Consider the following 21,846-nt stretch of genomic DNA (forward strand, 5'->3'; position numbering starts at 1 on the left):
AGTTGGTAGCTAGGCAGGCAGGCACCATATCAGAATGGATGGTGCCAGTGACTTTGTTTTTACATATTTCAATCATTTCACTTCAAATAAAAGACTTGTATCCATCAGTTGGCTGTGACATCTCCATTGCCTCTTCTTGTTGTTTTTTGCATCACAGTCTGAGGCTTGGTCTCTTCTTTCCTTTTCTTCTGGATAAAAGAAGATGGCATAAGGCATAAGGCATAAGGGGGAATGGAAGCCTAAATAAGAGGATAAGACATAATAAAAAGCCTGGAGTTTGGGAGGGGATGATGAATAACAGGGAAGGAGCAGATGAATAACAGGGAAGGAGCAGAGTCAGAGAGACAAGTACAGAGGATGTCAGCACTAGAGGGCATAACCTGTTGGAATGGACTTAATACCTTTTCTTTTTGTGTGAAAGCTGACTCCTATTAGGCTATTCAACTTGGTTTTATGTGCATATAGTGGCGTAGTAAGGGGGAGGCGGACCGCCCCAGGTGCTCTCTTTGCAGGGGACGCAGGCACAGTCTTTGCGGGGGCGCCGGTGCCTCTCCTCTGCTCCGCCCCCTTGTGCCTCTTGAAATGTTCGCTGGTGCAAGTAGCATTTTCCAATTGCTGTTTGCACTGGCCTTGGCTCCTTTCTGATGTCACTTCCTGGTCACAGGGGAGGGGGAGTGCTCAAATGGCGGGGAAGATCAGAGGGCATATGGTGTGGTGATGCCGGGCGTCAACCTCGCTCACTGTGCCACTGTGTGCATATAATATATACAGTACATCTGTGCTTTATGCATTTTAAACCATTCTTCAAACTTAGCTAGAGCCTTCCTTATGCTATCCACACCATCAGGGATATTGACCCTATTACAGAGTTTGCTTTTGTCTACAAAGAGGCAAACCTTACCAGACATTCCTTCTGCAATGTCACTCACAAAAATGTTAAAGAATCAGATTAAGAACCAATCCCTTTAGCACACTACTAGTGAAACGATTTTACCAGTGGTGTACTTGATATGGTTCTTTATCTTGTTAGTAAGTGATTTTGTATGACCCTATTTAGAGTACCAACTAATCCTCAGATGCACCACTCCACGTTCAATTAGATTTCATAACGTTAAGCTTAATGTGCATTGTCTTGACCGGATCCTATTTTATAAAGTTATGTATTGTTCTATTAACTTTATAAATAATTTTAAATAATTTTAACTTATCTTTTAGTTGTGGTCTCTCTTTCTTAGGGACTTCCTTTAGCCAACATGTTTCGCTGAAGAGAGCTTTTTCAAGGCCCGGTCCCTAATAGTTATACACCATCCATCTAGACCACACTTCTCAATGAATCAAGAAACGATTGTTGAATAAAATTTATGAATAAGGTGCTGTGAGTTGGCCTATTTAGAGTACTGCATGCAATTCTGTACTTTCTGAAAAGTATATACAGAGGGTGAATACTAAAATGATTGATGGTCCTTGACATAAAGCATATAGGGAAAGACTTAAAGATCTCAATATACTTTGGAAAAAATATGCAAGAGGGGAGGAATGAGGGGACATATGATGAAGGTGAAAGGGAGTATACTCAGGAGTACTTTAAGGAAATACTTCTTTACAGAAAGAGTGGTGGAAGCATGGAACAGCCGCCTTGTGGAGGTGGTGAAGACAAAATCTGTATTTGAATTCAAGAGAGCTTGGGTTAGGCATGTTGGATCTCTGAGGGAGAGGAATGGATAATATATGGAATGGAGCAGCAGATTGGATGGGCCATGTGGTCCTTATCTGCCATTATTGTCTTTGTTTTTATCTAATCTAATCTAATCTAATCTAATGCTTGACTTTATATACCGAATCATCATTCAAGGAAAGCTCGACTCGGTTTACAATAGTTAAGTTAACAAGCAAAAAGCATAAAAGAATAAGACTAAATTTGAAGAAGTTAATTTTCAAAGTGTTTAGCAAATAACATGGTTTTTAAAGATTTGCGAAAAGATTGAAGTGAGCCAGAACTCCTTAAAAGAAGTGGAAGGTCATTCCATAGTTGGGATACCTTAAAAATCAGAGATTGACTAAAAAACTTGACTCCTTTAATCCTTTTTTTGGAAGGAAGAGATAATTTGAATTGTTGATCACCTCTTGCAAAAGAGAATCTATAAGCATTCCAGGATAGAGGAAGGAGAGGAGTAAAAATACCATATAGGATTTTAAAAACAACACAGGCACATGTAAATTGAACTCTAAAACAAACCGGGAGCCAATGAAGACTCTGATGCAACGGAGTCACGTGATCAAATTTATGTTTCCCAAAAAACAATTTCCCAGCAGTGTTTTGAAGTAATTGCAATCTATAAAGACAAGTTTTTGTAATACTAAGGTAAACTTAGTTTGATTCCTGTCAGTTTGCTATTTTCTATGACTCCCAACCCCTTTACATTCTATTTGAATATCTGGTGCCTGGAGGGAGGATGGGTGCCATCTCATTTCTTGCCTCAGGCAGTAGATTGCCTTGAGCTGCACCTGGTTGCCTATCCAGTATGTTACATCTTATGAAATCCCAAAAGAAGCTTAACATACATTTGAGAGACTGCAGTCATACACCACCTACCCTGGTTTATGGATGAAGTTATTACTGTCGTGGTATGAACAAAGAAAACCCGTTTGAAGACATTTGTCCCTAAGAAAATTGATCTTTCCTAAAATCATCTTAGGTATCATCTTAGAATGACAAATGTAGACCAGCCCTGTGACTTAGCCTTGAACAGTAAATTTGGTTTTTGGCTGGGTTGGGGATGAAGGAGTCCTAATCATTGTGGGACAGTGACATCTAGTGATCAGTTTAGGAACCGTCACTGTACACTGTGGTGACTAGGAAGAGGTTATATAAACTAGAGGGGGGGGGGGGGACTGAAACCCCCGATTATTTGTCAGTGAAGATGCAAAATGCCAACAGAGTTAGGTCCAATTGAGCTGAAAGTCCAAAGGAAGCAGGAATGAAAGGTCAGGTCCATAAAAATAAAATAAAGGAAGGCATTCCACAACCTAAGGAAGGAAAGAAAGCACCAGGTTTTAAGAAATCTTGCAGAGAAACAAGAAAGAAAAGACAAGAAAAAGAAAGACAGAAAAAGATAAGTATGGATTGGCTGACTATACTTCTAAAGTGTTTGAGAAACCAGCAAGACCTGTCAAAACACTGTACTGAAGAGCAAGAATTAGAAAGGAATAAAGAATTAAAAAGAGAATATTATAATACCTCTGTACAAATCCATGTGTGACCACACCTTGAGCATTTAGTTCCATTTTAGAGCAAAGGTAGAAATCAAAATTGCTATGTCCAGGTCACGATGTGTACAATTCCAGCATTTTAGCATTATTTTAATTTTTAAAAAAGCATCAAAAAGAAAGTAAGATATTACCTTTTTATTGGACCAACACATTTTTTTATTAGCTTTTAAAGTTAATACTTCTTCAGATTAGTATAGACTTCGAAAACTAATTAAAAAACATATTAAGTTAGTCCAATAAAAAAGGTATCATTTAATTTATTTTCTATGCTTTATTTCTACATATTACCTTTAAAGGTGGACTAATATGGCTACCACAGCATTTTACTCAGAACAGAGCCTAATTTATGAATTTCTTTATTTACTGTATTTCTTTATTATTTTATTTTATATTCCATCCTCCCCAATGAGCTCAGAATGGGTTACAGATTAACATACATAAGAATAGTCAAAGTGGGTTATAAGTTGAGTAGGATTGGTGTCTGGTGCTCTGGAGTTGGAGCGAACAGCAAGGGAGTATTTGCAGACATGTTTCCTCCTGGGAGCAGAGCGATCTATTCAGGGCATATGGGGGAAGCTTAGCTGCTGAAATATAGCCGGGCGCCATGTTGTGTAAGGACTTAAACGCTAATATCAAACCCTTAAAGATGTGGAGGGGCATAAAACAAACATCTAAGTCCATTTTGGGCCTAGGGCGCTAGTCGCCCAAAGTTGGCAGTGTGCAAAGTCCATTCTCAAAAAATACGTCCAAATTTTTTTTTCTCCTAAAATCGTCTACTTCTAATTTCCAGCCATTTGATTGTCCTGACCAAACACCAAAATACAGGGGGCAATGAGGACAAGAGCAAACACGAGCCACAGATCTGTAGCTGGCCATCATTAATAAAAGCAACATACAACATTACTTTTAACCCTCTTATCAGTCCCCATATTCCCCCTCCCCACACCCTGTTTACACTACATCTGGAAAAAGAAGGTCCTGCTAAGAAAACAAAATGACCCAAACTGTGTCCAAAAGGAGGACATGGTAATAATCCCTCCTTGTGGTTGTTACTGCTTCGCTGGAATTTTAGAATACAGTTCTCAAGAATATTCAGATATGAATTCGAGGGATAGGAAAATGAGTTCCCGTGGGGCAGGGGGAAAATTTGTCCCCGTGTCATTCTCTAGTCTACAAGTCTTGAATTTGGTAAGAGAAGATAGCTTTTGGCTGAATACTATTTTTTTCCTCCTTTTCTGTGTGTGTACCACTACTCCTCCATATTCATGTGTTCTGCACTCGCAACTTCAATTATTTGCGGTTTTTATTCCCTTCCCGGACCTCTCCACAACTTGCTTTCTAAAGCCTGGTGGTCTAGCGGTGAAGAGGGACAGGAACGATCTTCCTAAGCTCCTGCCCTGTGCAGAACCATAAACAAAAATGGCTTTCATGAGTTTCTGCTATAGTGTCGTGAGACCATGGGAACTCGCGGCAGCCATTTTTATTTGCAGTGTAGTGGGGTCCTGGAGGCGGGGTTGGTTCAGAGTCAGCCCTAAAGTTATACATAAATTTTTCTTATTTGCGAGCTGGCTTTACCCCTAACCCCTGCGAATATGGAGGGGGAAGTGCACTTTTGTGTCATCTACCCAGGGCCAGATTAACACTATGTTGGGCCCTAGGCAAACATATATTTGGGGCCCCCTACTAAGATCCCCTCGCCCGCCATCATTTCACCTTTCCAGAAGTAGCAGGGAAAAGTGCAGAGCCTGGCTGTGAGTATGATAGCAGTAATAGTTTATGAGTGAGAACGGAGACTGTGCAAGCATATGTTTTGAATGAAGAAGCTTAATGGGTAGAGCTGGAGAGCAGCCAAGTTATCCAATTCATAAGGGAAACTTAAGTCCTGGATTTTTGCCACCATATCCTGGTATTATGATTTAATAATATGATATCACGCCTGCACCATCCAAGGACTTAGGTGACTTACAATGTTAAAAGCAATAAAAATAAAAGTGAAAAGAACGCCAATAATATATAGGATAGTAAACAACTTAATTATCCATCCATTCTTCTATCCATTATGGGACCTGAAGTGCTGATTTCAATTGGTGGTATTAGGGACTACAAATGCAAACTGAATTGGGTTATAAGTAGGGTTACCATATGGCTCCAGAAAAAAAGAGGATGGATTGAGACATCCAGATTTTACTTCCATTGAAAGTAATAGAAGTAAAACCTGGATGTCTCAATTCATCCTCCTTTGGTAACCTTACTCCCCTCTTCTATTAAACTGCGCTAGCAGTTTGTAGCGTAGAGAGCTGCGATGAATGGCCCGCGCTGCTCCCGACGCTCATAGGAACTCTTTCTTTTTTTTTTTTAATTGAGTTTAAACATTACACATAATAACAAGGAAAGGATATTACAGAGAAGTCAAAAAATAAATAAAGTTCCTAATTACAAAACCTCTAGTCCACATCATGGGAGAGTAACCTGATCAGTAAGGAAATTAAAACATAATCATGATCAAACAATCAACTATCAATGGTGCTTGAATATTTCACCAAACTTCTTTCCTATTCAAGTCTAATGGAAATGACTCTTTAGTTTCATGTAATTGCAAAAATTGTTCCAAGCTGTACTGAATCCCAAAATATATATTCACAATCTTTGAATTTCAAGAAACTTAAGATAGAATGTAGCTTCCAAGGCTCATAGGAACTCTATGAGCGTCGGGAGCATCACGGGCCATTCAGCGAGGCTCACTGCGCTACAAACTGCTGGCGCAGTTTAATAGAAGAGGGCCTTAGTTAATAAGTTGAAAAAAAGGACCGACCAAAAAGTCTCTCTCCTGGAGCTGAGTAACTTGGCAACTCTGAAGCAGTGGACTGAAAATCAGGGGAGCTGAGTGAGTCACTTACACTCTCCAGTGCCTCTGGTACAAACCTCTACCACTGTTTAGTAAAACCCAGCATGACCTTTTTAAGTTATAACTGCTGTTTGCTGTGGTCCCCCCCCCCATGAATAAGGGCTCCTTTTATCAAGCCGCGCTAGCGGTTTAACGCACGTAATACCGCATGCTAAGTCGCCGGTCGCACTAGCCGCTAACGTCTCCCTTGAGCAGGCGGTAGTTTTTAGGCCAGCGCGGGGGTTAACGAATGATGAAAAGTCATGCGGGTTAAACCCCGCTAGCGCGGCTTGATTAAAGGAGGCCTAAATGTGTTCAAAGAGTGGTTTGAATGTTGGCAGATAAATGTTCTCCCTGTCTCCAGTCTCTCCAGAGGCTGTTATAGGGGAAAACACCCTCCAAGGATTCAAGACAAAGTTAGACAAGTTCCTGCTGAACAAGAGCGTGCGCTGGTAGGGCTAGTCTCAGTTAGGGTGCTGGTAGGGCTGCCGCGTGAGCGGACTGCTGGGCGTGATGGACCACTGGTCTGACTCAGCAATTCTTATGTTCTTATGACAGAAAAATACGTACTGTACTTGATCGTACGCCACTTTGATAGCGTTCAGGCAGTATAAATACATAAATAAAATAGATTTGGGGCAATTGGCTCCCAGTCATTCACCGGATAACATACAAACTCTGTTTACTTACCTTTAAAACTCTTTTATACAAAACACCAGCATTTATATATAAATCATTAATTCTGTATCAACTATCTAGAACAGGGGTGTCAAAGTCGATCCTCGAGGGCCGCAATCCAGTCGGGTTTTCAAGATTTCCCCAATGAATATGCATGAGATCTATGTGCATGCACTGCTTTCAATGCATATTCATTGGGGAAATTCTGAAAACCCAACTGGATTGCGGCCCTCGAGGACCGACTTCGACACCTGTGATCTAGAACATTAAGATCCAATGAGCAACATCTTTTAACTATTCCATCACTTAAAATCATTAATACTAGACGGCAATTCATCTTCTCTGTGACGGCCCCACAGACGTGGAATTCCCTCCCAATTTATTTACGTATGGAGCAAGACCTCGGAAAATTTAAAAGTAATTTAAAAACCTTTCTTTTTAAAGATGCTTTTAGTAACCCCTAGGCCACGGATTACATAATATTTAACTATGTTTTAATTTGTCTTCCTATTATACTTTTCTTATGTATTGTTTTATTATTCCTAGCTGTACTTCGTTATCCCTTCCTTCCCTATATATATATATTTTTTAATGATGTCCTAGTTTTTAACCTAATGTTACTATTCAAAGTTTGTATTATATTGTACTAGCTGATGCCCCGGCGTTGCACGGGTATTTAATTATAGCAATAACACTGTAAATGGATTCAAATAAAGATACTTTATAGTGGTGAATGAATGCAAGTCTCACTGGAATTAGCAATCTCTTAAACTGAAAAGGAAGATCTGTTGGAATAAGTGGCATCCAAAAGTTTCAGTATTGATTTAAACAACTCAATATGTGGAAACTCAGGTTGAAAAGAAACTCTATGCAGTTTTTTCCCGGTTCAGAATGGAACCTGTGTGCCTAGTTCAGCATATGTGAGTACTCATGTAATGTAATAACATTATGAACTGGGGTGCATGAAGGAAACAGTTACAAACACAGTTAGAACATACAAACTCTATATGTATGGTGTCCGTGGTAGAATAGAAAAGATGTCCCTAGTGGTTATAGTGTCATATAAAGTGTTTTATAGTTGGAATTACTGTGAGAATGGCAGCTTTTTACATCCTTTCCATTGACATGAATGGGTGAAATAAGATTTTCTGTTTGTAGCTCCGCCCATGTGTGCAGGTGGGCCGCGAGACCCCCAGAACTTATCACACCAGGTAGTGAGGGATCTGCATACCAAGTATCGTTCAAATCGGTCAAGCCGTTTTTGAATTACTGTGAGAATGGCAGCTTTTTACATTTTTTCCATTGACATGAATGGGTGAAATCTGATGTTCTGTTTGTAGCTCCGCCCACGTGTGCAGGTGGGCCGCGAGACCCCCAGAACATATCACCCCAGTAGTGAGGGATCTGCATACCAAGTTTCGTTCAAATCAGTCAAGCCGTTTTTGCGTGATCGCGGCACATACACACATACACACACATACATTCCTCCGATTTTATATATATAGATTGTTTACTTTGTAATTGCTAATGAATGTATTTTATGTTCAAATGTTTTTTATTGTTTCAACAATAAACACTCAACACAATCAGTAGTATAGTTCAGTAAACAATGATGCAACTATCCCCCCCCCCTCCCATCCCTCCCCATCCCCGGAGTCCAGTGCCGGATCAAAAACCTGAGAGTCCAAGTCCGCTAATGAATGTATTTTAATTGTTCATCGCTTTGAATTCTGACTAAGCGATCAATCAAGAGATATATTAAACTTGAAACTTGAAACTTGCAATCATCAAGTTGACGAATCAAAATTTATCTATTAGCCTGTACAAGAGCTGACTGAATAAGTCTTTGGAATATCAATCTGATCCAAGTTTTTGCTTATTTTATACTGACTGTTGGTAGATCCAAGTTGACAACCTTGCCTCTTTCAGCTCCACAAGTTGCCACATTCCTTGGACAAGTGAGGATTTTCTTAAAATATAAGAAGAAGGTCTGCAAATTCGTCTCACTCCTATTCGCTGAAAACCCAATTGACTGTGGAGCTCATTAGGGCAGCTATGGGGGCGCCTGAATTATACCAGAAGTTTGCTTAATAAAAACATGCTCAGAGTTCCTGTGCTACCAGTATTTACTTTAGATTTGATGGGGGAGGTGAGGAGAGGAACGACTCTTGCTTAGGTGGATATGTTAAGATGTGCTTTTAACTCCTGGCTAATATCTATGAAAATCATTTGTTCATGGAGCACAGGATTGCTTGAGAGGTCCAGAAGGGGGGTTAGCATGCCATCTGAGGTGCAGACAGGGGAGAAATGCAGTGTTCCTAGCATTATATTAACCACTAAAAGAATGAGAAAACATTTATCTTCTCTTCCAGGAGGAAGCCTGAGTTTCTTGCTTATTTGCAGAAATTCAGAACTCATTTATTAACACCCCCCCCCCATTTTACAAAAGCATGGAAGATGTTTTTAGCGCCAGCTAGTGCAATGAATTCTCTGCGCTGCTCTGATGCTCATAGGAACTCTATGACCATTGGAGCAGTGCAGAGCATTCAGCGTACCAACAGGCACTAATGACCTCTTCGTCACTTTTGTAAAACAGGGGGTTAGTTTGATTCACAGTAGCTTCTGATACAATTTGGGAGGGGGGGGAGCATGGTATTTTCCTCCCACTCCTTTGAGCCTCTAGCTTCATCAGCAATGGCCTCCTTCTTCTGGAGAGAGGGGAGGGTTGTTTTATGTTTTTAATGCCCCTTCTAATCAACCATTCTTAACCAGGGCTCATAGACCACAGTTCTGTCTAGAACAGTGGTCTCAAAGTTGTGGCCCAGGGGCCACATGCGGCCCACCAGGTACTATTTTGAGGCCCTTGGTATTATAAAGAATGATTCTTTTTGGCAAACTTGTGCCTTAAGTGTCCAGCGGTCACATTCTGGAACGTTGCCCGCCTGACTGCTGTAACCTCATGCAAGTACTTTCCTGAATTTGTACACGATTGTCCTTTCCACTCCACCTCACAATCGCATGCAGACCCAGGAAAGTGCTTGCGTGAGGTTACAGCAGTCAGGTGGGCAACGTTCCAGAACGTAAGGTAACCATTGGAGGGAGTGCAGCTTGTGCGTGTGTCCGGTGCTGGAGGAGGTGAGAGCTGAAGGCGGTTGCGGATGCGACACCGGACACTTAAGGCACAGGTTTTCCATAAAGAATCATTCTATATAGTACCGAGGGCCTCAAAATAGTTGGTCCAAAATCTTGTCTCTTGCAGGAGATACTTTGATAGTTTTTCACTTTCTGCATGTTGCACTGCTTTCAGCTGTGTATAGCTGAAATTATCCGAAGCAATTAAGGAAAGATTTATAAACTATATAAATCTTTCCTTAATTGCTTCGGATAATTTCAGATAATCCACAGTTTGGATTTGTAGGCACTTACCTCATGCAAAGTTGTCATTTCTTTAATAAGACATTAACTATTTTTTCTGCGGCCCTCCAAGTACCTACATATCCAAAATGTAGTCCTGCAAAGGGTTTGAGTTTGAGTCCATTGGTCTAGAACAGGGGTCCCCAAAGTCCCTCCTTGAGGGATGAATCCAGTCAGGTTTTCAGGATTTCCCCAATGAATATGCATTGAAAGCAGTGCATGCACATAGATCTCTTGCATATTCATTGGGGAAATCCTGAAAATCCGACTGCATTCGGCCCTCAAGGAGGGACTTTGGGGACCCCTGGTCTAGAAGATCCAGTTACATATACTGTATCTTGGAGCAAAATATTGCTTAATAATTTCTTCTCTCCTGAAAGTCTTAAGTTTAGAGGAAGGTGAGCATGGCAAATATTACACTTACCTTTAACAGGCTTGCTGTACCACCTCACAACATCTTTCTTCAATTACTGTAAAATTGCTTGATTCCACCCCCTCCCTCCCCCAGCAGCTGGAGAAGCACTTAAACACATCATCCTTTTCTGCCAGGACCATGTTTTGCGATAACAGCCATGAAATCATATGTCTCTCATGAGACTTGGCCTCAGCAACAGGGATGATGTGCTTAAGTGTTTCTTAGAGGGAGGGAGTTGGGAAAGACAGAATAACAAATTTGAATTAAAGAAAGATGTTGGGAAGCTGTGCAGCAACATTGTAAAGGTAGGTACAGTTCTTGCCACATTCTAGACTTCTTTTACAAAACTGTGGTAGCGATGTTGTCTCGGTAAATGCACTGAAGCCCGTTCAATTCATATGATCTTCAGAGAATACCATGGCAGCATTGCTACTGCAGCTTTGTAAAACAGTATGGCTCTTTGGGCACTATTTACACTCTAGTGCATCCCAAAGCTTGGCTACCTTGGCTACCAGGCTCTATTGTATTGCAACCCCCAGGGTTCCTTTCCTCCTATGGACTATGACCTCTGGTTCCATAGCATCCACAAGCCTGACTGCTGCAAAGACCATGAGCTCAGCTTGGGCATCAAACTTAAAAATCTCCCTTATGATAGCATCACTGATTGGTGATCACTGATCATACCTTTACATTTTCTGGTTGATTGTACCTTTTCTAAAATACCACTAGAGGGCAGGAGACTTTGCATTTTTCTCAAGATTGCATCAGAGCAATTTGTGATCATTTTCAGCAGAGCACCTGCCTAATTGGCACCAGCTAGAAACACCCCCTAAACCGTACTGTTCCTTCGGGTCTTTGCAGCCCAAATGCATGACCTTGCATGTCTTAGTATTAAATTTTAGCTGCCAAATTTCAGACCATTCTTCAAGCTTTGCTAGGTCTTTCTTCATATTATTCACACCATCATGGGTGTCTATTGCAGATTTTGGTATCATCCGCAAAGAGGCAAATTTTACTTGACAGACCTTCAGCAAAATTGCTTATAAAAATATTAAAAAGAACAGGCCAAAGACCAGAAGCTTGAGGCACACCACTGGTAACATCCCTTTCCTCAGAGCGATCTCCATTGACCACTACCCTCTGTCGCCTTCCACTCAACCAGTTCCTGACCCAGCCTGTCACTTTGGGACCCATCCTGAGGGCACTCAGTTTATTTATTAGAACCAGGAGAGTATGAAACCCTGGGATCCCAGGGAGGCCAGTGTGGTGACAAGTAGGTGGTGATCAACAATGTTTAATGCAGCAGAGAGATCAAGGAGGATGAGGATGGAATAGAGGCCTTTGAATCTAGCCAGGAAGAAGTCATTAGAGACTTTATCAAGGGTCCTTTTGGTGGAGTGCAGAGGGCAAAAACCTGAGTGAAGTGGGTCAAGGATATGTTGTGATGAGAGGAAGTCCAGGCAATGGCGATGGACCACACGTTCAAGTAGATTGAATAGGAAGAGGAGGAGGGAGATTGGGTGATAATTATAGGGGTAGGTGGAGTAAAGTGAAGTTTTATGAGGAGGGGAGTGACTACAGCATGTTTGAAGATATCAGGGACGGTTGCATTGGAAAGTGAGAGGTTGAGGGGGTGACTGGGGAGGATGATGCTGAGCAGGTGGGTTGGAATTGGGTCAGAGGAACAGGTAGTGGGCTTGGAGGAGGAGAGAAGAAGATTAACTTCCTCTTCAGTAATTTCAGAATAGGAATGTGGCATGGGTGGATGGGAGCTGGAAGGTGATCTGGTAGGTCGAGAATTCAAGGTTGATCTTGTGAACCTGGTTGTAGAAGCACTCAGTCATGGTCTGGAGAGAGAGTGATGGGGGATGGAAGGTGAGGGCACTTTGAGTAGGAAGTTTAGTGTGGCAAAGAGACTTCTATCATATCTCCCCTGAGCTGTCTCTTCATCAAGCTGAATAGACCTAGCCTCTTTAGCTTTTAGCCATCCTTTTTATCATTTTCTTCACCCTGTACCTCTTAGTTACTACTTTCTGAAGAAATTCATCCAAGGCAGTATACAGAATGAACAATCTGAATACAGGCAATAGACAATTTCAGCAGAAAAAATATTCAAATAACATATTATAATGTGGGGGGCCAGTTTCGATATGACATCCAAATTTGAGTTTAGATGTTTTGTGGAAGATGCACAAAAATCCAATACCAAACATGCCCATTTTCGAAACTGCAAAATGTCTATCTTGTGTTTTCGAAAATGGATTTGTACTCAGTGTGTCTATCTTTTTGAGCCATTAAAAAAAACCCCCCACAAAAAAACCCCACTGGGATGTAGGGGGGGGGGTGGTGGTCAGCATTCCTAATAGACTAACTGCACAGACACCCCAACAGAGCAGTAGGGGAACATCTCATCATAGCCCCCTTATATTGTATTCAAAACCCACTGTACACCACAACAATAGCCCTACAGTATATGTGGGTATAGTGCAGTGGTCTCAAACTCAAACCCTTTGCAGGGCCACATTTTGGATTTGTAGGTACTTGGAGGGCCTCAGAAAAAATAGTTAATGTCTTATTAAAGAAATGACAATTTTGCATGAGATAAAACTCTTTCCTTTTGGCTAAGTCTTAATAATAATATTGTAATTTATAGCTAAAGAGACATATGATCAAGAAACTGTTTTATTTTACTTTTGTGATTATGATAAATATACCGAGGACCTTAAAATAGTACTTGGCGGGCCGCGAGTTTGAGACCACTGGTATAGTAAGATTAAGATGGAGTTCGGAAGACTCACAAATTCTACTGTGAGTGTAGTGATTAGAGTGGAGTATGGACCTGAGTCCCCATCTTCCTGGTTCACTACACTGCCCAACAGGTTTCTCCAGGAACCTGCTTCCTGCTCTACTAGGACTGGCCAAAACATCTGATGCTGTCATACAAGCCGGTATGTACTGTTTCATTCACATATTTGGGGGATAGAAGTGATCATTGGGTGAGCGTGGAGGGGTCATGCTTACATCCTTCCAGTGATTATCTGGTGAGTTTGAGCACCTTTACGGGCACTTATTCATTGTTAAAACAGGTCTAGCCCCAGATGTCCAAGATGTACCCTGGATATATTCTTAAATGTTTGATTATGACAGAAAAATGTCCAACTCCATTCATCACAGAGTGAACATTTTAAATCAAATTAATAGTGTATTTAAAATAATGAAATATTATAGTGAAGTGCTCAGACCAGCCACCAAAGTGTTCAACAGGGTTGAGCAATGGTAGCTGTCGGGACCATCATAGCACGTAAACAGTCCTGTACCGCCTACTTATAAATTCAAGCTGAACAATAGCACTTATCTTTTCTTGTTTTTCATTTTGACAGACTCCTTGTCCAGCTGGCGGTATTGCTCTGTACTTGGCAACTTCTTGCATGTAGGGATTTGTAGAAAGTTTTAAAGTCACAAAGCTTCAAGCATTACATTCACAAAATCAGAGTCAAAACCCTAAACTGGATCTCCTAAGGACCTCTGCAGGGATATTTCTTATCTCCTCATGGGTTCCGAGGCATCTGTGTATTTGCGTTCGCTGACGATGTCAAGTTGCAATTTGAGAGCTCTAGGAGGGATTTTAGATTCAACATTCAAGCCTCCTGTGACTCTAAAACCATGGAAGGACCAAAGGGGGCTGCGCCCAGCGCTTCTGCCCCCCCCACTCTCACTTGCCCCGTGGCACGTGGTACATGGATGCTCCTCAGCCAGCCACCCAGCACAAACCAGGCATGATACAGAGGTAGAAAGACCTGGGGAATCCATAAAAACTTGATTATTAGTAAAATGGAAGTGTTATGAGGCAGATAGAGGCTTTTGAAATTAAATAAGAAAATCTAAGATGGCTACCACAGTTGCATTTTGGTGCCAAAAAATGGCCTAAGAGATCTAGATAAAAGTTTCAAAAACTGAGAAAAGGGGTTTTTGGAGGTGGGGGGGCCTACAGGAAGCCCCAGATATCCTCAAATCATCCACTTATGAACCACCCCAAAGTCTCCCATAGACAGTAATAGACTGTACTCACAGGACTGACTGGTGTCGTGCCTGTATCAGCTCACACTGCAACTGGATAAAGGAGAAGATTTCTGCCTTGGACAAGCATATAACATCCTCCAGAAGCTTGTCTTTTAGGCTGCCTTGTAGACAGGCTCTAAGAGCCCAAACCATAAACCTAACTAGCATCTCACGCGTCTTTAGCCAGCACCCGCTACAACCCTCTGAACCAACAAGAGGCCACTCAGCCTGTGCTCAAACACCTGATATATCAGGGGTGAGCTAAGCTCTCAAGGGAATGTACCCTGAGCTACCCTAAGGGTTAGTGCAGGATGGCTAGGCAGGTGCTCTGCAAAAGAGTTTCCCCCCTTCTAAACTAGAGGCTATATTTACTCTCAGGCAGAGCTATCCCAGAAATGCTGGGAACCTCTGGGGCACTGTGAAGCCTTGAACTTCGGATTGAAAACCTGAAAATAATAATAAACATCAGAACAACTCACTTGCAGAAGGTAAAACTGAGGAGATGGGAACTGCCCACTGACACAAAAAGGCGGAACTGAAACGCTGTAAATGATTCCTTCTGCAAAACTCATAGGCAGAGGTGAAAAACCCACTGGTCAAGACTCATGTTCTTTTTGCACTGGAGAAAGGATTTCTAAGTGAGAAGGGTGAACTAAGGGGCCCATGCAGAAAGATGCACATACAAGCTACACACAGATGATTCTGCACCACAAAAGTAATACAAAATCTGGTCCTGTAATGCTACAATCGAATAATATACAAATTACTATGCACAGTTAAATTGTGCTGTTAAACAATGAAGTCATAGGAACGCCTGCACATTATAATGACATGAAACAATGCAGTTTTCTTGCATTCTTCTATTCATTGCGTGTCATACACATAAGTATGTGTGCCTATTACATGTGCATGCCATCTTCTCCGTTCTGTCCTGCCCCGCAGAACCCTGAACATACAAAGCATCCAGCACGAATAGATATCCCCAAGGTTTTGTTCAAACAACCTTACAAAAAAAAAACCCCAAACAACCCTTGGGTAGTAATTTATGATGTTCTAAGTTTAAATGCACTTCCGTTTAAAGCTTCAATGGAGCCACTCAGTGCTCAAACTATTTCATCGCACCAAGCTTTACATCCCTACTTCGTCATCAGCTCTTTTCTAATCAAATCTAAACTTATATGCTTTTATAAACGTTTTTATGAACGGATACAATTTCAGGACATTGACTCTTCTTTGGGCTGTCACTTTAGGTGGACATGGCGGCTTTTTGGGCTACATTGACTCCCAGAGTGCGTAGTTGTCTTTTGAATAGGTAGCTGGTGTATAGAGTTGCAGGCACTCCTCTCTTGTTGGTTTTGATGTGTTGGGTGGGGGATATTGGGGATAATGTTATAATTTGAGCATTTTTTGGATGTTTCCTTTGACTTATACTTTGTTAGCTGTAATGCACTTGTGCTGTTTATGTTGCTTTATTGATGCTCAATAAAAATGACTTCAATCATAAACGTTTTTATGAACTTATCTCTTTAAAACGATTATTGTTTTTCACTTATCTCAAAGGTTTCTGTCCATCGGCCAGGTGCAGTCACATCGTGGCTTTATCAAGGATCTCCCCTACAGGTTAAGGACAAAGAAAAGTTACTATTTGCTTTGATCTCAAACATTACTCTCATATCAAAGCATGCTATACCTTTTCCTGCCGAGAAACCATCTGCCCCTGAATATTTTGGACAAAATGGCCACGGCATGCCAATCTGACAGCTTTTAAACCAGAAGAATGGTGAAGGTGTGAACTTTGAATAGCAAATCCCAGATGCCTGTAAAAAGGAGGTTTGCTTCTACCTACCATTGAGACTGCCCAGTTATGTGGAATTTTTATTTTCTACTTATGCAGTGATTGTGTGACTAGTATAGAGTAAAAGTGGACATATTATATTAAAAAATATAAAGAAAAAATGGTCGTAGTCCTGGGAGGCACGGGGCGGGGGGAGGGTGGAGGGGGGGAGGTTTGGGTTTGATATTAAAAATTGGACTTTGCATGGGAGCTGTTTTGCTGTTGGTTTGACTATTTTCTTGCTGTATCTTGTATAATCCCTTGCATTTTGGTTGAGTTTGTACTCTCTCTTATGCAATGATCCTTTAATAAAAATATTTTCAAAAAGAAAGAGAAGAAAAGAAAAAAAACCCCCAAATACAATAAAACCTTGGATTGCAAGTAATTTGGTTTGCAAGTGTTTTGCAAGACAAGCAAAACATTTTATTAAATTTTGACTAGATATACAAGCAATGTCTTGCAATACAAGTACATATGGTGTACACACATCACAGCTGAGCTGATGGTTCTTCTCTCTGACACTGCAAGAGTGTAGTGACTGTTCTAAACGAGCAAAGTCTTGCAATACAAGTACATACAGTATACACGCATCACATCATCACAACTGAGTCGATGATTCTTCTTTCTCTGACGCGGCAGGAATGTAGTGCAGTGGTGTACCTAGCATGTGTGACGCCCGGGGCCCATCATTTTTTGGCACCCCCCCCCATCTGTACAAAAAACATGATTTTTAGTAACAAGCCACATGTCACACATGAGTACCTAGGAAAAGGCAGCAACTAACATACTGCAGTGAGCAGTACAACATCAATACACCCATTGTAAAACTAAACAAGCCAGACTAGTACAGATCAATTCTGCAGTCAATTCCAACAGAAAACCATGTCTTTTCAGCACACAGAACACAGGAAACACTTTCGCCTAGTATGGAATATGTCATCACAAACTAACCCCTCCCCATTTTACAAACTGTAGTGTGGATTTTAGCCACAGTGGTAACAGTTCTGATGCATCAGAGCTGCTACCACCACGGCTGGTGCTAAAAAACACTCCACAGTTTTGTAAAAGGGGAGATAAAATAGAAATACATAGACAAAGGTTAAATTGAACTGCAAGAAGCTGGACTCTGCATACAATGCAACACTACAGAAACAGTGACACATGTCTCCTAAAGCAATAAATAAATTTTTGTTCTACCTTTGTCATCTCTGGTTTCTGCTTTCCTCATCTTCTTGTTACTCTCTTCCTTCCATCCACTGTCTGCCATCTCTCTGCCCCTATATGGCATCTTCTCTCCTTCTATGCCCCTTCCAGAAACTGAATGCTTCCCCCCTTCCATCTCTCCTTTAACCCCCACTGGTCTGGTATCTGTCTCCTCTCCTTCCCCCCTGCTCTTGCATCTCTCTCTCTGCTCCCTTCCTCCTGTTCATCCCTGGTCTTCCTTCTCAATTTATTTTCTGCCTCTGTCTAAATTCTTTTTTACTATTCAGTCCTCAATTTCCCTCTTTCACTGTGTCTACCTATAGCTTGCCACCTCTTTCCCTCATCCCTTCCAGTAACTAACTCTATCCTCTTCCCTCAATCCTGTATGTGCCTTTTTTTTTTCTTTCTCCTCCCCACTTCCTTCCAACATCTGCTCCCCCTTTCCCTCACACTTCCATTCAGCAGCTGTCCTTCCTCTCCCCCACACTTCCATTCAGTGTCTGTTTCCCTCTCTCTACCCGTTCCATCTACTGTTCACCCTCTATCTCGCCCCTTCCATTCACTGCCCTCTGTGCTCTTTCCATCCAGTGTCCACCCTCTCTCTCTCTTCCATATGGCATCTTCCCTTTTCTATGCTTCTTCCATATACTATCTAGCCCATGCCCCTTCTCTCCTTTGTACATGATTGATTTCAACTCTGTCACCTCTCCATTTTTCTCTCACTGTTACCACCCCCTCCCCTATGCTTTTGCATCTCTCTCTTCTCCTTTCTTTCCTTCCCACCCCACGGTCTGGCATCATCTCTTCCCTGATTCCTGGCATCTCTCTCCTTTCCTTTTCTTCCATCTCTCCCTCCCCCTCCATGATCTGACATCTCCTCCTTTCTTTCTCCCTTCCTTTTCCCTTGTTCTGGCATACCTTCCTCCTTCCCTCCATGACCTGGCATCTCTTCTTCCCTCTAAGCCCTGGCATCTCCTTTCATTCCCTCCAGTTGGGTACAGCAACACTCTCCCCAGTTCTCTCCCCCTCTGCTCCCTTTCCTCCTTCTGTCACCCAAGGCCTGGTGTCCTGAATTTCATCGGGCAGCAGCAGCATTCACAATTTGCTGCTGTTGCTGGCTTCAGGCCTTCCTCTCTGTCGGGTCCTGTCTTCATGAAAACAGGAAGTAGGCAGGACCCGGCAGAGAGGATTGTAAACGCTGCTGCTGCCCAAAGAAGGTAATGGCACCAGGCGTTGGAGCACCGAGGCAGACCGCTTCTCCCCCCTCCCAGCCGAACCCCCGCGGACCCTCCTATATCTCCCCCCCAAGTGAACCCTTCCAACCCTCCCAGCGAGAGCAGCAAACCACCCTCCAGTAGCGTTGGCAACCGCAGTGCTAAACAGGCTGCTTCGCGGCTTTCTCCTGCCGGTGAAGCATCAATGATGACGTCATCAGTGACGCTTCACCGGCAGGAGATAGCCGCGAAGCAGCCTGTTTAGCGCTGCGGCTGCCGACGTTACTGGAGGGAGGTTTGCTGCTCGGTCATCTCGCTGTTCACCTTAAGTAAGGAGGGAGTGCAATAGGGACCGGGCCGGCTGTGCACCCCTCCTAAGGCTGCACCTGGGGTGGACACCCCCCCCCCCCCCGCACCCCTCTCACCCCCCTTGGTACGCCACTGATGTACTGACTGTTCTAAACAAGCAAAGTCTTGCAATACGAGTACATACAGTGTACACGCGTCACATCATCACAACTGAGCCAATGGGGTCTTCTCTCTCTGACGCTGCAGGAGTGCAGTGACTGTTCTAAATGAGTGAGGTCTTTCAATACAAGTACGTATAGTATTTTGTATTAAAGTTTTGGGTTGTGGAACGAATCGTCTGAGTTTCCATTATTTCCTATGGGGAAATTTGCTTTGATATACGAGTGCTTTGGAGTACAAGCATACTTCTGGAATGAATTATGCTCACAAACCAAGGCTTTACTGTATATTATGTTTTTGTTCCAAAGTCTTATCTCTCTGTGAGCTCTTGAAGTCTTTTCCTCCTCTTAAGGTTAATTGTTACATTTTGTATAACAAGTGGAAACAATTTAACAGCTTTGTAACTTTATGGTTATTTTGTGTCTTTCTAGTAGACATTGTTTTGTGAGCACTTGATAATAGCTTCATTAACATCCGTGTGAATACAATTCAATGCAATTTGCAGCAATCTCTACAGCTTATGTTAATATATGTGCTTACCCTCTTCCTGAATAACATGGCTAGGAGTGGATCCCCTGACTGTCACTTGGTTCTTTACTATATGTCATCACATTTGAATGAATTTGGATAAACAGTGAAGATCTCTTATAAGGCCAGAGAGGCCAGAAGCCAGCAGGGGGAGCCCAGTATCTGTTTTATACTGTATATAAAAGGACTGGCCAAGAGTCCACAGATTGCAAAGGGAATCACAGCAGTTCCCTGCACTGAATGTGCTTAGATTCTGTGGAGCACTTTGATTTCAGTACTCTATGTATTTATCTGCATTTTTGCCTCACACCCAGGGCTGGATTAACACTATATTGTGTGCTTGGCAAACAAATATTTGTGTGACTCCCCTTCCAGGATTTCCCCTTCTCCCTCTCCCTTTTATTTTTTTTAGTTCAATCTTTATTAAGTTTTAACATCTTACAGAAAAATGCAACACACAAATATATTATAAACATACATTAGAAAATTCTTAATGAAAAACATGTCATTATCTACCCATCCCTCCCTCCCTGACTCAAACCCCTCCCTGACCCTATCCCCCACCCTACCTCCCTCCCATATGTCTGGCAGGTCAATCATTCCATCACACGCATTGCTAACAAAACCCTCTAAAGCAGTGGTCTCAAATTCACGGCCTGGGGGCATGGCCCGCCAGGTACTATTTTGAGGCCCTCGGTATGTTTATCATAATCACAAAAGTAAAATAAAACAGTTTCTTGATCATATGTCTCTTTAGCTATAAATTACAATATTATTATTAAGACTTAGCCAAAAGGAAAGATTTATAAACTATAAAGAGTTTTGCCTCATGTAAAATTGTCATTTCTTTAATAAGACATTAACTACTTTTTCTGAGACCCTCCAAAATGTGGCCCTGCAAAGGGTTTGAGTTTGAGACCACTGTTCTAAAGGGCTCCAAACATCCTTAAATGATGCCATATTCCCTGATCTTTCAGCTAAATTAGCTTCAAATTTATAAAAGTTTCCTACCAAAAATGAAAATTCAACAACATGAAATCCTTCTAGTTCTTAATGATTGATTGTAGTGCCACTCCAGATAGTATCATGAGCAATTTATTTTTATTTACTGTCAAATAGGCTGTTGAAGTAGCAACGTGCTCCACATTCCATAAGAAAGAGGTATACGAACTTCCAATATATTTTGTATTTTATTCCACACCTCCTGCCAGAATGTTTGAACCAGCGGGCAGTACAACAAAAGATGATCAAATGTACCCACTTCTTTCTTGCAGCTTCAACACGGATTGGACTTGTTAGCATCCAATTTCTGTAACTTAACTGGGGTCCACCATGTTCTATGAGGCACAAAGAAAAGAGTTTGTCTTAATGATGCAGAAGCCGTACATCTTATCCTTTGAGTCCATATTTCTTCCAGTTTTCAGATGGAACAGAACATTGTAATTCTCTGGACCATATAGAATGAAGCCCAGAAAACAGTTTCTTATGTAGGTATGAGCATAGGAGCTTGAAGCTTCATGGCCTTGAACCCCCACAGTATAACATATAATAGGCAAGCTTGGTTGTTCCTTTAAAATATTAAGCAATGGGAAACCAGCCTTAATAGCGTGTCGGAGTTGTATCCATTTAAAACATTGTGAGAATGGCAAGGCGAATTTCTGCTGCAAAGACTGAAACGACATCAAACATCCTTGACTCATCACATCTTGCAGGGTTATAATTCCTGCTTGCATCCAAATTTTCCAAAGGATCATAGAGCCATTAATGGTAATTGCAGGATTCAGCCATAGGGATATTTGCGTGGAGCTTTTAGTAGAAGTAACGAGTAAGTCATCCAAAAACATCAATGCTTGCCATGTGGATTTAAAGACTTCATTGC

At 41.8% G+C, this 21,846-nt stretch overlaps 1 long non-coding RNA gene across 1 annotated transcript in view; it reads left to right on the plus strand.

Moving 5' to 3' along the window:
* Positions 1-16,686, plus strand: part of LOC117364630 — a 63,982-nt gene extending 47,296 nt beyond the window's left edge. The window contains exon 3 of the long non-coding RNA XR_004540287.1: positions 16,281-16,686. This is a non-coding gene — a long non-coding RNA (uncharacterized LOC117364630). The remainder of the gene's footprint in view (positions 1-16,280) is intronic.
* The last annotated feature ends 5,160 nt before the right edge of the window (positions 16,687-21,846 follow it).

The sequence above is a fragment of the Geotrypetes seraphini genome, chromosome 8 (genome assembly GCF_902459505.1).
Source record: "Geotrypetes seraphini chromosome 8, aGeoSer1.1, whole genome shotgun sequence".
NCBI classification, from domain to species: Eukaryota; Metazoa; Chordata; class Amphibia; order Gymnophiona; family Dermophiidae; genus Geotrypetes; species Geotrypetes seraphini.